General features: G+C 37.1%; 1 long non-coding RNA gene across 1 annotated transcript; it reads right to left on the bottom strand.

Annotated features, from left to right (window-relative positions):
• Window positions 1–4,805: 4,805 nt before the first annotated feature.
• On the bottom strand, window positions 4,806–11,303 carry LOC112608463. The gene is made up of 3 exons (XR_003115997.1): window positions 10,800–11,303; window positions 7,908–8,089; window positions 4,806–5,132 (listed from the first exon to the last, which is right to left on the bottom strand). It is a non-coding gene; the product is annotated as an uncharacterized LOC112608463 (long non-coding RNA).
• Window positions 11,304–11,655: the final 352 nt, after the last annotated feature.

Consider the following 11,655-nt stretch of genomic DNA (forward strand, 5'->3'; position numbering starts at 1 on the left):
GATTGCAATATAAATAGGTTGATGATGACAAAATGTTTTAGTATGAAGACATCAGTTTAACTGAAGAAGTCATAGCTATCAGGCCTCACCATGACTAGGATGAAAGATCCTTCAAGACTGCCTGCCACTTCTTCCCTGATTCTATGTTCCCCTAAGGAACCTTCCGGCTACTAATTTGGCTTCCCAAGTATTCTGAAACCAGAAAGGAAGTGTGACTGTCCCCCAACGTAAGTTAATAATTGGTCATATGATCTTTGCTTTTAAAATATTTATTCCTTTTAAAACAGTAATTTTATTTCCTATGACACTAATAATACGGTAAAAAAAAACAATTTGCATAAAAATGTTTATAACAGCATCATTTATAATGGCAAAATTTTTGGAATAACAAATGTTATATATCTAAGAGTGGTTTAGTAAAACACTTGACTCATTCTTATATATGCTGTCATTAAAAACATATTTTAATGTCTACATAATGACATAGAAAAATGCTCACAACATAACGTTGTGAGAAAAAAATAAAACTGTTTAATATGATTCAAAATTTATAAATGTTGTGTGTGTGTAGGGGGTGTAAAATACTAGAAATATACCAAAATATTAATAATGCTTGCCTCAAATGATTATTTTAAAGACTGTTCTTACTCTACTTTATATTTTTCTTCTATCTTATATTTTTTGTAATTTCTAAATTTTGCATAAGTATATAATACTTTTTAAATCAGAAAACTATGCATAAATTTACATCTACTTAAATAGTATTTTAGTCAAAAATGATTTCCTTTCAGAGACATGCCACTTTTTAAATACATTTTCCCCCATCAGAAAAGTACATTTACTTTACAGAGGTCACTAAACTCTAAGATAGTTATGAAAATCATTAAGGATGGACTCCCTAAGATTATGCAGTTTTAAAGTGTTTTTTAAGTGAAGGCATAAATAGCATAGTTCAGGGAACTGTAAGAATTTTCATTGTTAAGTATGATCACAGTGATGAAATAATACAATTAAAATTCTTATTCCAAATCTAATGCCCAGATGCCTATAACTCATCAGGTGCTTGAGGAGTTAATTTCCAGAAAAATGAGTAAGTAGCATGAATTGTGACATATCTATTCTCCTACCCCTCCCCCCATCTCTGAAAATATCCAGAATTTGCTTTAAAAGCTATGCAAAAATGGCAACACCCCATACAGATAAAAAAGATCAAGGGAGGGAATGAAAGATGAAGCAGCAGATGAGATAATAGACAAGATAATTACAGAGCTTTAAAAGCCTTGGATTTATTTTTAAGATGTAAGAGCTCTATTTAGAAAAGCCCATAGCTAACTTTATGTGAATCTTGAATGAATTGTTCTGAAACATGTGAATAGTAATAAAATGAAGGAAAGAAGAGAGTTCACTTTGTTTTCTGTGCAATGACGATCCTGACTGTCCCCATGGTTAACGTGGCCTGGTGATGTTCTGTCCTTTACATGAAATGTTAATGCCACTGACTTCCCCATGGGTAGATCAGGGCTTGAGGTTTTGTAGGATAAGCTATTTCCCTCTCTCTGACTTTTCACCGTGGCCCACAAAATAAAATTGCTGTGGTTTTAAAAGAATTAAGAAGCATCTTTCTGCCTCTCTCTTGCTTCCCAATAAAGGAATAGTAACATCTCAGTTGTGAGGTCAAGAACAAATGAAACCTTTTCTGTGCTTTCATTTTTAAGCTGTTCTGTTCTCATATGGTACTTGCCCTTTTCTCTGGAATTTGGCCATTAAACACATATAGCATTCTCTCCATGCATAGACCATTCTCCGCCATGCTCTGGCCTAGCGCTCTAGGCCAGAGGTCTTCTGTTTGCACTGCTTTGTATTGGATGGGTAAATAGTTACCCATGGCCTAGATGCAAGGTCTAGTGAATATGTAAAAGCTGATCTTTTGGCCTCTATCTGACTCAGTTGTCTGTTTTTAGGTGGTTCCAAGTTAGGAGAGAGAAAAGAGTTTGACTACTACTTACTTCAGAAAGCCCAAAAAGGCTGCATTTCCTTGAGTGATCTTCAACTTATACTGATATGTCCACATTAGTTCAGGATGGATCTCTCACTTAGGCAACAAGATAAGGCTATATATTGCCAGTATTGCCAATCAAGTGAAAGGTTGAGGTTTAGGCCACAAAATGTATTCTAATTGGTACAATTTATAGGTATAATTTATCTGACTGTAGGGTTCTAGAAAACAAAATCTCAGCATTATTGGGAAGGATAGATTGTCTATTGATGACTTCAGGATTAGAGGAAGCACTGTGGCTTCTTGAAGAAGAGAATGAGTTAGGAATTTATTTTGAAAAAAAATCATTTATAAGAAATTTTAATCTGTCGCAATCTAGAGTCCAAATCTGAGTGGCAATGTTAGGCATTTTCAGCAGGAGACTAATTTAGAACCATATTGAGTGTGTGGAGATGTAGTTCCTTAAGTGTAGGTAAACAATTTACCTTTAAAACTAAGCAGAGTGTATTATGTCACTCTTGGTCCTTCAGGACATAGCTGCTAAGACACACGGAAACAAGCAAAGGTTTTATCGGCAGAACCGTCTGTGTGAGAGAAAATGGGAGACCATATGCAAGTGTGGCACTGAGTGTAGGGGAAAGAAAAAGGACAGGTTGAGTAGAAACATCTAGGTAGCAAGACTGTCAGGGAGTCCTATATCTCCCAGGAATGGGCCTGCCTCAGTATCCCTGCCCCATGAAGCCAATGGCTGGAATAACCCTGGGAAGTGTGTCCAGGCACAACTCACAGGTGTGGGGTTGAATTTCAGAATGTCCCAGCTGGGACCCTTCGTCAAATAGCTCCCTGTCATTGGGGCCTGCAAAGCACATTACCAAGGCCACCTGACCCAGGATTTAGTAACCAAGAGAAACAAAGTTAGATTGTTTTCAAAGCTGTATTTCCACTGTAATTTGCTAACAGTACTCCACCAGTGGAATGTTTACTTACCTAGGAAGCAACTGATTGAGAAATTCACCATTTTTAGTATATCATGTACATAACTGAGAAACAGTCAAAGGAAAATAATTTGCTAATGAACAAGACAAGCTCAAGGGGTATTCAGAATTTGCCAAGAATCATTCATTAGTGCCCCCACAGGTAAAGTGCGGCATACAGTATTCCATACTGTTTTTTTTTAACAAGGACAGTGTTTGCTCTGAATACTAGGTCCCTATTACCTGCTAAATTTCTGAATTCCCAATATGTGGTGTGTGTGTGTGTGTGTGTGTGTGTGTGAGAGAGAGAGAGAGAGAGAGAGAGAGAAATGTGTGGCGTAAGACAACTGAGGAGAGAAGCAGAGAGATTTGAGATCCCTAAAGCTCAAACACATGTCAGTGTTCAGTCAATAGCTAGCTGGCACATGTGGAGCTAAATGTAAACGTATGTTTTTGGTTTAAAAAACCTTGTCCTGACTGCCAGAGGAAGAGAGGGGTCTTAAAGTTTGCTTTTAACCATCCTGAATTTATAATAGGGTGGTCATACGAAGCAAAACATAATAAAATACATTTATCGGAAACACATTTATGTTTGTACCAGAAGAATAGGGTCATAATAATCTATCTAAAAGTTTTATGGGAGATTATTTAGGCATTTATTTTTCAAAGCTTTTGCATATTTCACATAAGCCTGTGTAATGTAATTTTTATAATGGTTCCTCAGATAAATCATTTTTACTATCACCAAGATCTTTTTTCATCTGAGTGAATGAGGATGAGGTGATGTTTCTTTGTTGTAAAGTTGAGGATCTGAAATGGTTTATAGGGCACGTCGTCATCAAATCTCTTGATTTTGCCATGCAATAGGATGGGGCACAAGTGTTCTATAAAATAGGTATGCTGTCTACCTAGTCCTGTCCACATAGAGTCACTTTCTGATCACCAAGGTAATCCAAGAGTAGAATATTTGGTCTTCAGAACTTTTCACCCTCATTTAATAGCTGTTTCTCAGTTGTGTGCCAACATTATGCCCTTCACTTCACTTGATGAAAAATATTTAGAAGTGGCTGTGTGAAACATACTGTTTCATATTGCAGGGATATTATTGAGGCCATTGTCTATTATATTAAAATATCCCCTCCTTGGAGAAATTTTTTCCATCTCAATTCTCGGAAATATTGTGTTTTCCCAGCATACCTGATAAATGCTTCCTTCCAGGCACTTTGAGTCTTGATTCTGATCATGCTTTTCTCTTCACGTTGGCCAGTGGGAGTCTCAGAGGCAAACTCACAACTCAACTTTAATCATTGTGCAGACATCTTAGCGCACATGTCTGTGTCTAAAATTTACCCATATTCTACTCTAGAAGAGTTGTTATTTTACCTTAATGTGTTTGTTTGCAGTCCATAGCAATTAGCTTTTGGAAAAAATATATGGTGTAAGTAAAACAAATGTAAATTTTCTGGAGTTTTACAGTAAATGTAAAACCAAATCTAATTCATTTCAGATCCACAAGAGACTTTCTTCTTTTTCTCATGATCTCTAGGACTGAAAATGACACTGTACCACATCTCCTAGAAGAAGGCAGCTAATCAGCAACACAGCATCTTGTGATGGATCACATCTCTGTTTTACTGAAGTGAACTGATTTTGACAATAGTTATACTGACACATTCCATGAGTGCATGCTCGTGTATGTGTGTGTGTGTGTGTGTGTGTGTGTGTGTGTGTGTGTGTGTGAATAACAGAAGATTTTGAGATCTACCAGGAGATAAACAAAGAAAATGGTGACATTTCACCTGGCTTCCCTCTACTGCCTCTCCCTCCATAATTTTTTGGTCTTCCAGAGCTGAGTCATATTGACAAGTTCAATTCTCTCTAAAAGCACATCTCTCACCCTTGCATTGCCACTGACTCACGTACCTGAACTCTTTCTTTTATATGGAACATACTTTTACTTTTGAACTCTAACTCATTCCTTCATTGCCCTTCCCAGCTTGGTTTTCTTCCTAGTTTTCTTCTGTTCTTCACAGCCTTCAACAGTGAGCAAAGTAACATCTGATGCTCTTGTTACACAGCTTTTTTTTTTTAGAGGCCATTACAAACTTACAGAGATAAAAATAACAATATGAAGGATGTATTGTGCAAATCTTTTTAAAAGCCTACAAAACAGCAGAAAGAAATCAATTAGAATTGCCATGGCAACTACCAACAATTTTATATGCAAGAACGAAATAAAATAAGAAAAGTAACAAAATAGAAAATGCATAAACCAATTCAAATACCATGAAGTGTTTATGAAGTAAACACTGTAGAGTGAAGCTGCATGAAAATAGATTTCATTAAGGTAAATGAAACATAGTTTAACTCTTTATTACAAGTGAGCGAGGTATATATTATGAAATAAACTATTATTGATGAACTCTTAATGATATAGTTTTTTAGTTAAAATAATTTTTGGAAAACAAGTTTACAGATCGGAAGAGTAAATTAAAATGTATAAAGTGTAATTAAGAATAATATTTTTTCTAAGCATTTATTTCTTTACTTCTAAGAATACTTAAAGCTCATATATTAAATTTGATAGCTAGAGGTAAATTAAAGAAGTAGGACAGGATATGTAACTAAAATACCTGATGGAAATTAGAAAAGAACAGAATTCTAGGACATGCTCTGGACTTCTGTTCTCACCTTCTAGAGTTAAGGTATAGACTTTCTCATCCTAAATTAGTGATTCTCTATCCTGCCTGCACATAAAAATCACCTGGCTTATCCAGATCTATGTATCCCAATATTACAATGTCTGGAACCCATACCAAATCTATTACATTAGGATGTCTGCAGGTGTAATCTGGTCATTTGCATTTTTAAGGCTTTCACATGATTATATTTGCAGCCAGTGTTGGGAACCAGGGCTGAATCCATCCCTTAGCCTGCTTGCACTCTTACCTACCTACAGTATTATCAGGAAATTCAGTATCTCCCTGTTTGGATTCCTTTGTGTGGTAGGCAGAATAGAGGCCCTCCCAGTAGATGTGTTTCCTAATCCCTGGAACCTGTGAATGTTAGGTTTCATGGCAAAGGTGAATTAAGGTTGCACATGGCTTTAAGGTTGGTAACCAGCTGACCTAAAAATGGGAGAAATATCCAAGTGAGCTCAATATAATCACAAGGGTTCTTATGAGTGGAAGAGAGAGGCAGAAGAAAAAGAACTGGAGAGGCAGCAGTGTAAGAAGGACTCAGCCTCACTGCTGAAGGAAGGGATTGTGAGCCAAAATATGTGGGCAGTCCTCAGTTGCTGGAAAGGGAAAGAAACAGATTCGCCTCTAGAGTCTCCAGAGGGATGTGGCCCTAACTACACCTCTATTTTTGCCCTGTGAGACCCAGTTCAATCTTCAAACCTACAGAACTGTAAGATAATAAATTTGTATTGTTTTAAGCCACTAAGTTTGTGGTAATCAAAGCAGCAAGAGAAAACAGATATACCTTGTCTCCATAAATTATCCCCCAAATACTGGGTCTTATGTAGTCCAAAAACATCAGTACAACTTAAACATCTAAGATGTTTTTCACGGTCCTCCCATGTTGCTACTGTGAATATGCCCTTTGCGGTCCCATGGAAGATTCTTGGTCACTCTGAAATACTGCCTCACTATCCAGATTCCCATTCAGGCCTCTGCAGTCCTTTCAGAGATATAGCTCCTTCCATTTTAATCTCAGCCAAAAGTTCCCTACAGTTTTTCTTTCTCAGATTTTCCAGCGGCCTCTCTTCCTTTCAGGAATCTAGTCACGATTTATGTAACTTTCACTTTTCTAATCTAAAATATAAGCTGCCTGATGATACCTCCTTTTCAGGGTGAAAGACAACTTGTTTCAAGAGGCAGCTTCTATGTCACCTGTCCTCCGTAATCGCTAGGTACACTGGCTTTCATCTTACCATTACCGTGTCCTGCACCTACATCTGGAAGTAGAGTTCACTTCAATGGTGCCAGGACTTCTTCTTCTCCCTTCTTCCCAAATATGAGTTCCAAAGTTGGTTATCTGGCATGTCCCTTCTCATATAGAGTCAAAAACACAAATCAGTTCATCTCTAGGAGAGCATTCTATTATATGTGATCTCCCACTCTAACCTGAGAATCACATAGGCTCACAATTAATGTGAGGAAACCACAGTTAAACTGTTCTTATTTTTCACAGGATCTTTTGGATCCTAAACTGTGTTTATATGTCTGCCAGCCTGGGATGAGCTAGAGAGGTAGTGGAAGGACTATCGAAACTTAAGAAAGACATCACCACCATTGAAGACATTACTCAGAAAATAACACTGATGATTCCACGGTGACATTGTGGCATCCTGTGTACATTGGTAATCTCACCTTTCACCTAGTCACTGCACTGGAGTTCATCTCCATCCACATGACCATTCAAAACTCTATGAGGAAACACTTGATATTCACTGTTAATGGCGATGTGCAAGACTGTACCTGAAATTTAATTCTTCTTACCACTTTGCTTTCCTCTGGAGAGAAAGCACCAGATGTACCTCTAATTCTGTCCTAACACAGGGATAGCTGTGTGTTCAAGCATAATGATGCTATTTTACAGTTGCCCCTACCTTGAAATAAAACATAATCAGTAAGGAATTCTTGAAAGCCGGTAAGTGGAAATAGCAGAGTAGACGTATTGATATAGTATATGAGGAGCACCTGGTAGAAGGGCAGTGGGGTGGGAGGGGGGAATGGGAAAGAGGGAGAGAGCAAAATTATGAGCGAGATGGATTGAGTGCAAACTGGTGAAAGCATGAAATTTATGTTTATTATTTTTTTCCTTTTAAGTTCCAGAATCAGGGATTTTGTTGTGGGTGGAAACTGTACTGGGTTATGATATGTAAATTATATTTCAATAGAGCAGTTAATTTTTCAAAAGGCACTGGGTACCTGTTTCAGCTTTAGATCCAGTGTTTCTTGTAGGTTGAGAGGTGTCCTGGAATCCCAATCCAATTTCAGGAGAAAGAGGCAGCTTAATGAGACTGGAGGAGGAGTGGATGCATTCTGTTCTTTACTCCTGTCACTTCAGCCAAGTGATATGCACTACTGTTTAATTTAATCCATTCTGTCTCCTAGAACAGGCAAAGCTTATTTAATGCCATGCAAAGTGTTTACCAATGCAGGAATCAGCTCCAAAAGTGAATATTTTAAAGTCCCTAATGGGCCCTGCTTAGAACTAAAGGTTACAAAGGAAAGCATTTTATTTTGATTTTCTCTTCAATATTGAGGGGGCTAATAAAGGTAAATGTTGTGATGCAAATAAATTAGAATCCTGAGTGTCTTTGTAAAGCCAACAGAAAACATGGAATCCTTGTGGGGAAAATTACACAAGTAGGTTATGAGCTCTGGAGTACTCTAAATGAATAAATAGTGTGCTGGGGAGACTGTATACACATAATACATGTCGGTAAGTTCACATATGTTCTGTATAATGATTGGTAACTATATAAGACTCTAACAACAACAACAACAGCAACAACAATTCAAAGAAAAACATATATACATGCCTTCCTAAAGTTAGCAGATTAAAAACATAAGATCTAATTGTTCTTTTTTTTTTTTCTTTTGTGTGGTTTTTATGTTGACATCAGGAAAATACATTGCAGTGATTTTGGTGCTACGCAGGCCTCAGTTTGGGGGCCAGCTCTACCACAAACCAGCTTTTTGAACTTTTTGACCCTGGGTAAGTTATTTTATCTCTCTAAATCCCTGTTTTCTTGTAAGCTTAAAAGTGTGAATTAAAAAATACCATGAGTAGTTATTGGTAAGAAATAATATAGGCAATAAAAGTATGAATAAAAAAATACAATGATTAGTTATTAGGAAGAAATAATGTATGCAAAGTACCTTGTATATAATTTGTGCTTATTAAATGTCAGTCTCCTCCCTTCCCTTTAATAAGCCTGTTGTGCCTAATAACAACTGGAAATCAGTCTTTGGTAAAAATATGAAAGGAACAGAGAGGAATGAAAGAATTTGAATGGGCCAGAAATGTAAAAGATGGTAAAATTTCCTTAAATTGTGGGGCAATTATAAATTGATTTTTCTCAATATCCTTCCATTGTAGCTAATAAACTCCTTTTCATATTTGTATTTAGAGATACAGAATATCCCAGAAAAGAAAACAGGACGAAATTAAGTGCATTTAAGACCGTCTTGAGAAGGCTTGTCATTCAGAAAAGCAAAATAAGTAAAACCCTAAAGCAGTGATGTTTGAAGTGTGGAACATAAAATCAATATAATGGTCTCAAACAGCGTTTTATAAAGTTAAATAGAGTAGAATGGAACATTTCAGAGTGCATCAAATCGAATAAGGGTAAGCTTTATTCCATGAAACTATTATTTCAGATACACACACATACCATGCATGTGTGTGTATCAGGTCACAATGTAAAAGGTATTTCTTACTGTGGGTTGTAAGGAAAAAAAAATATTTAAAAGCCACTGTTCAAAAGGGAAAGAAATAGCTATGTTCGTTTTCAATAAATTAGAATCTCTCTTGGCCTTGTTCAAAGTCATGGTGTCATTGCTTTTAGGGGATGTAGACTTCTATCTCAAGATTCTTGTCCTTGAGTCATCTCCAAACGATTCACATTATTTCAGATCATGATGTACTTTTGTCAATATTTCCACATATTTCATCAGGAAAATATATACGAAATATTATCAAGTTGAAGTAAGAAAAAATGTAAAAGGATATTTTTATTTTCTTCAGATTCCTGATAGCTACTCCGAAAGATAGTAACAAAAAAATATTATGAGACAGGAAATACCAGATAAACTCACTCTGCTTTTTTCTAAAGAATGTTTTCTGCCGGGCGCAGTGGCTCACACCTGTAATTCCAGCATTTTGGGAGACTGAGCCGGGTGGATCATGAGGTCAGTTCAAGACCAGCCTGGTCAAGATGGTGAAACCCCATCTGTACTAAAAATACAAAAATTAGCCAGATGTGGTGCACCTGTAATCACAGCTACTCTGGAGGCTGAGGGAGAGAACTGCTTGAACCCAAGAGGTGGAGGTTTGCAGTGAGCCGAGATCACGCCACTGCACTCCAGCATGGGCGACAGAGTAAGACTCTGTCTCAAAAAAAAAGAAAAAAGAAATTTTTCTAAGTCATCCAATAGCTGTAGATCAATGAAAGCATTTAAGTGCATAGATAGATGTAAGATATTGGCAAAGGAATTGACTCAGAAAGAGACTGGTCTTGGTTAAAAAAGAAAACAAAACAATTGGCTATATAGGAGCTAATGCCTAATTAACTCCTACTCTGGGCCTAACATTCCATCAAGTGCTGTAACATAATTATTTTATTTAGTCCTTAAGCAAAGGCAGGTAGTATATATTCCCATTTTACAGGTGAGAAAAATGAGCCTCTGATTGGTTACTACCCCAAGACACCCACAATCCTAAACCACATCTGTCTGCATAATTCCAAGGCGAGATGTATCTGCCCCACTTTTTGTCGAAGCACCTGTCCTTCAGGTCCTGCTCCTTGCCCTTTTCCTGCCCTTTTGCCCCATGGAAACCATTCCTTCACTCCTGTTAGTGCTTCATGCTTTCTTCCCATCAGACCTTATTTTCCATATTAAGTTATTTATGTCAAAATGCACATAATGACATTGCTTTGCCTCACATTTATAAAAGGAATCAAACCTTTGGCTACAGAGACTCCTCCAAGATGGAATTTCAAACATCAGGGAAAAGGTCTAGGAAATTTTAGGGATGGGAGGTGGGGGAAGAAGAAAGGGAAAGGAGTATATTATGATGCTCTTATATCTTACCAATGCAATGTTGTTCATCGCATAACAACTTCTAATCCCTCTTCAGGACCCCCATGACTCTCCTGTGTGCTTTGCATTCCATATCTGTTCAAGTCCAGTCTGCTTTGCTTACATGCTGAGGTTTTTCTTGTTTAAAACGGAAACAAATTACAGTTAAGTAGGCCACTAAAATGTTTTTTAAACTATCAATTTGGCAGACACCTCATTTTCTTCTGCCTCTGTAATTCCATTCTGTACACCAATGAATGCACACACGAAAAGTGACTGGCAGACAGAATTTAGAATCCATGAAAAGAAGTAACCATTGTCTCCCTTCTACCAGAGCTCAGGTTCTTTATTGTAAAGTTGATGTTTGGTCCTTAGATTTTCAGGCCACAGAAGCCCAGTTCTACCCACAAATAAAGGTACTAGGGCCCTCCTTCTTCACTTCACCAGATGTCAGGATTCTCTTTTGGTCTTAGTGGTTCTGGTTGCTCCTTAAAGGTAGCCACATGGTAATGACTTATTAAAGATGGTTGGATGAGACAGGCATTGAGTGCAGACTGGGCAAATTCCCACACAATTAAAGTCATGTTGGTATCAGCACAGGCATCTGGGTGTAGGTTTATAACATTTCCACTAATGCAAAGTCATGAGGACAATCTCCTATATTATTATCTGGAAACAATGTTGTCTTGCCTTTGACATTTAGGTCTATAATTTGTCTATAATAATTAACTTACTTATGTTGTAAGGAAGAGGTAAAATTTTATTCTTTTTTTCCATTGAATATCTCTTTGATCCAGTTCCTTCTATTGAAAAGACTATCTTTTCCCTTCCTTCCTACATTGCCTCTTTTATCCAAATTCAAGTGTCC

The sequence above is a fragment of the Theropithecus gelada genome, chromosome 15 (genome assembly GCF_003255815.1).
Source record: "Theropithecus gelada isolate Dixy chromosome 15, Tgel_1.0, whole genome shotgun sequence".
Classification (NCBI taxonomy): domain Eukaryota; kingdom Metazoa; phylum Chordata; class Mammalia; order Primates; family Cercopithecidae; genus Theropithecus; species Theropithecus gelada.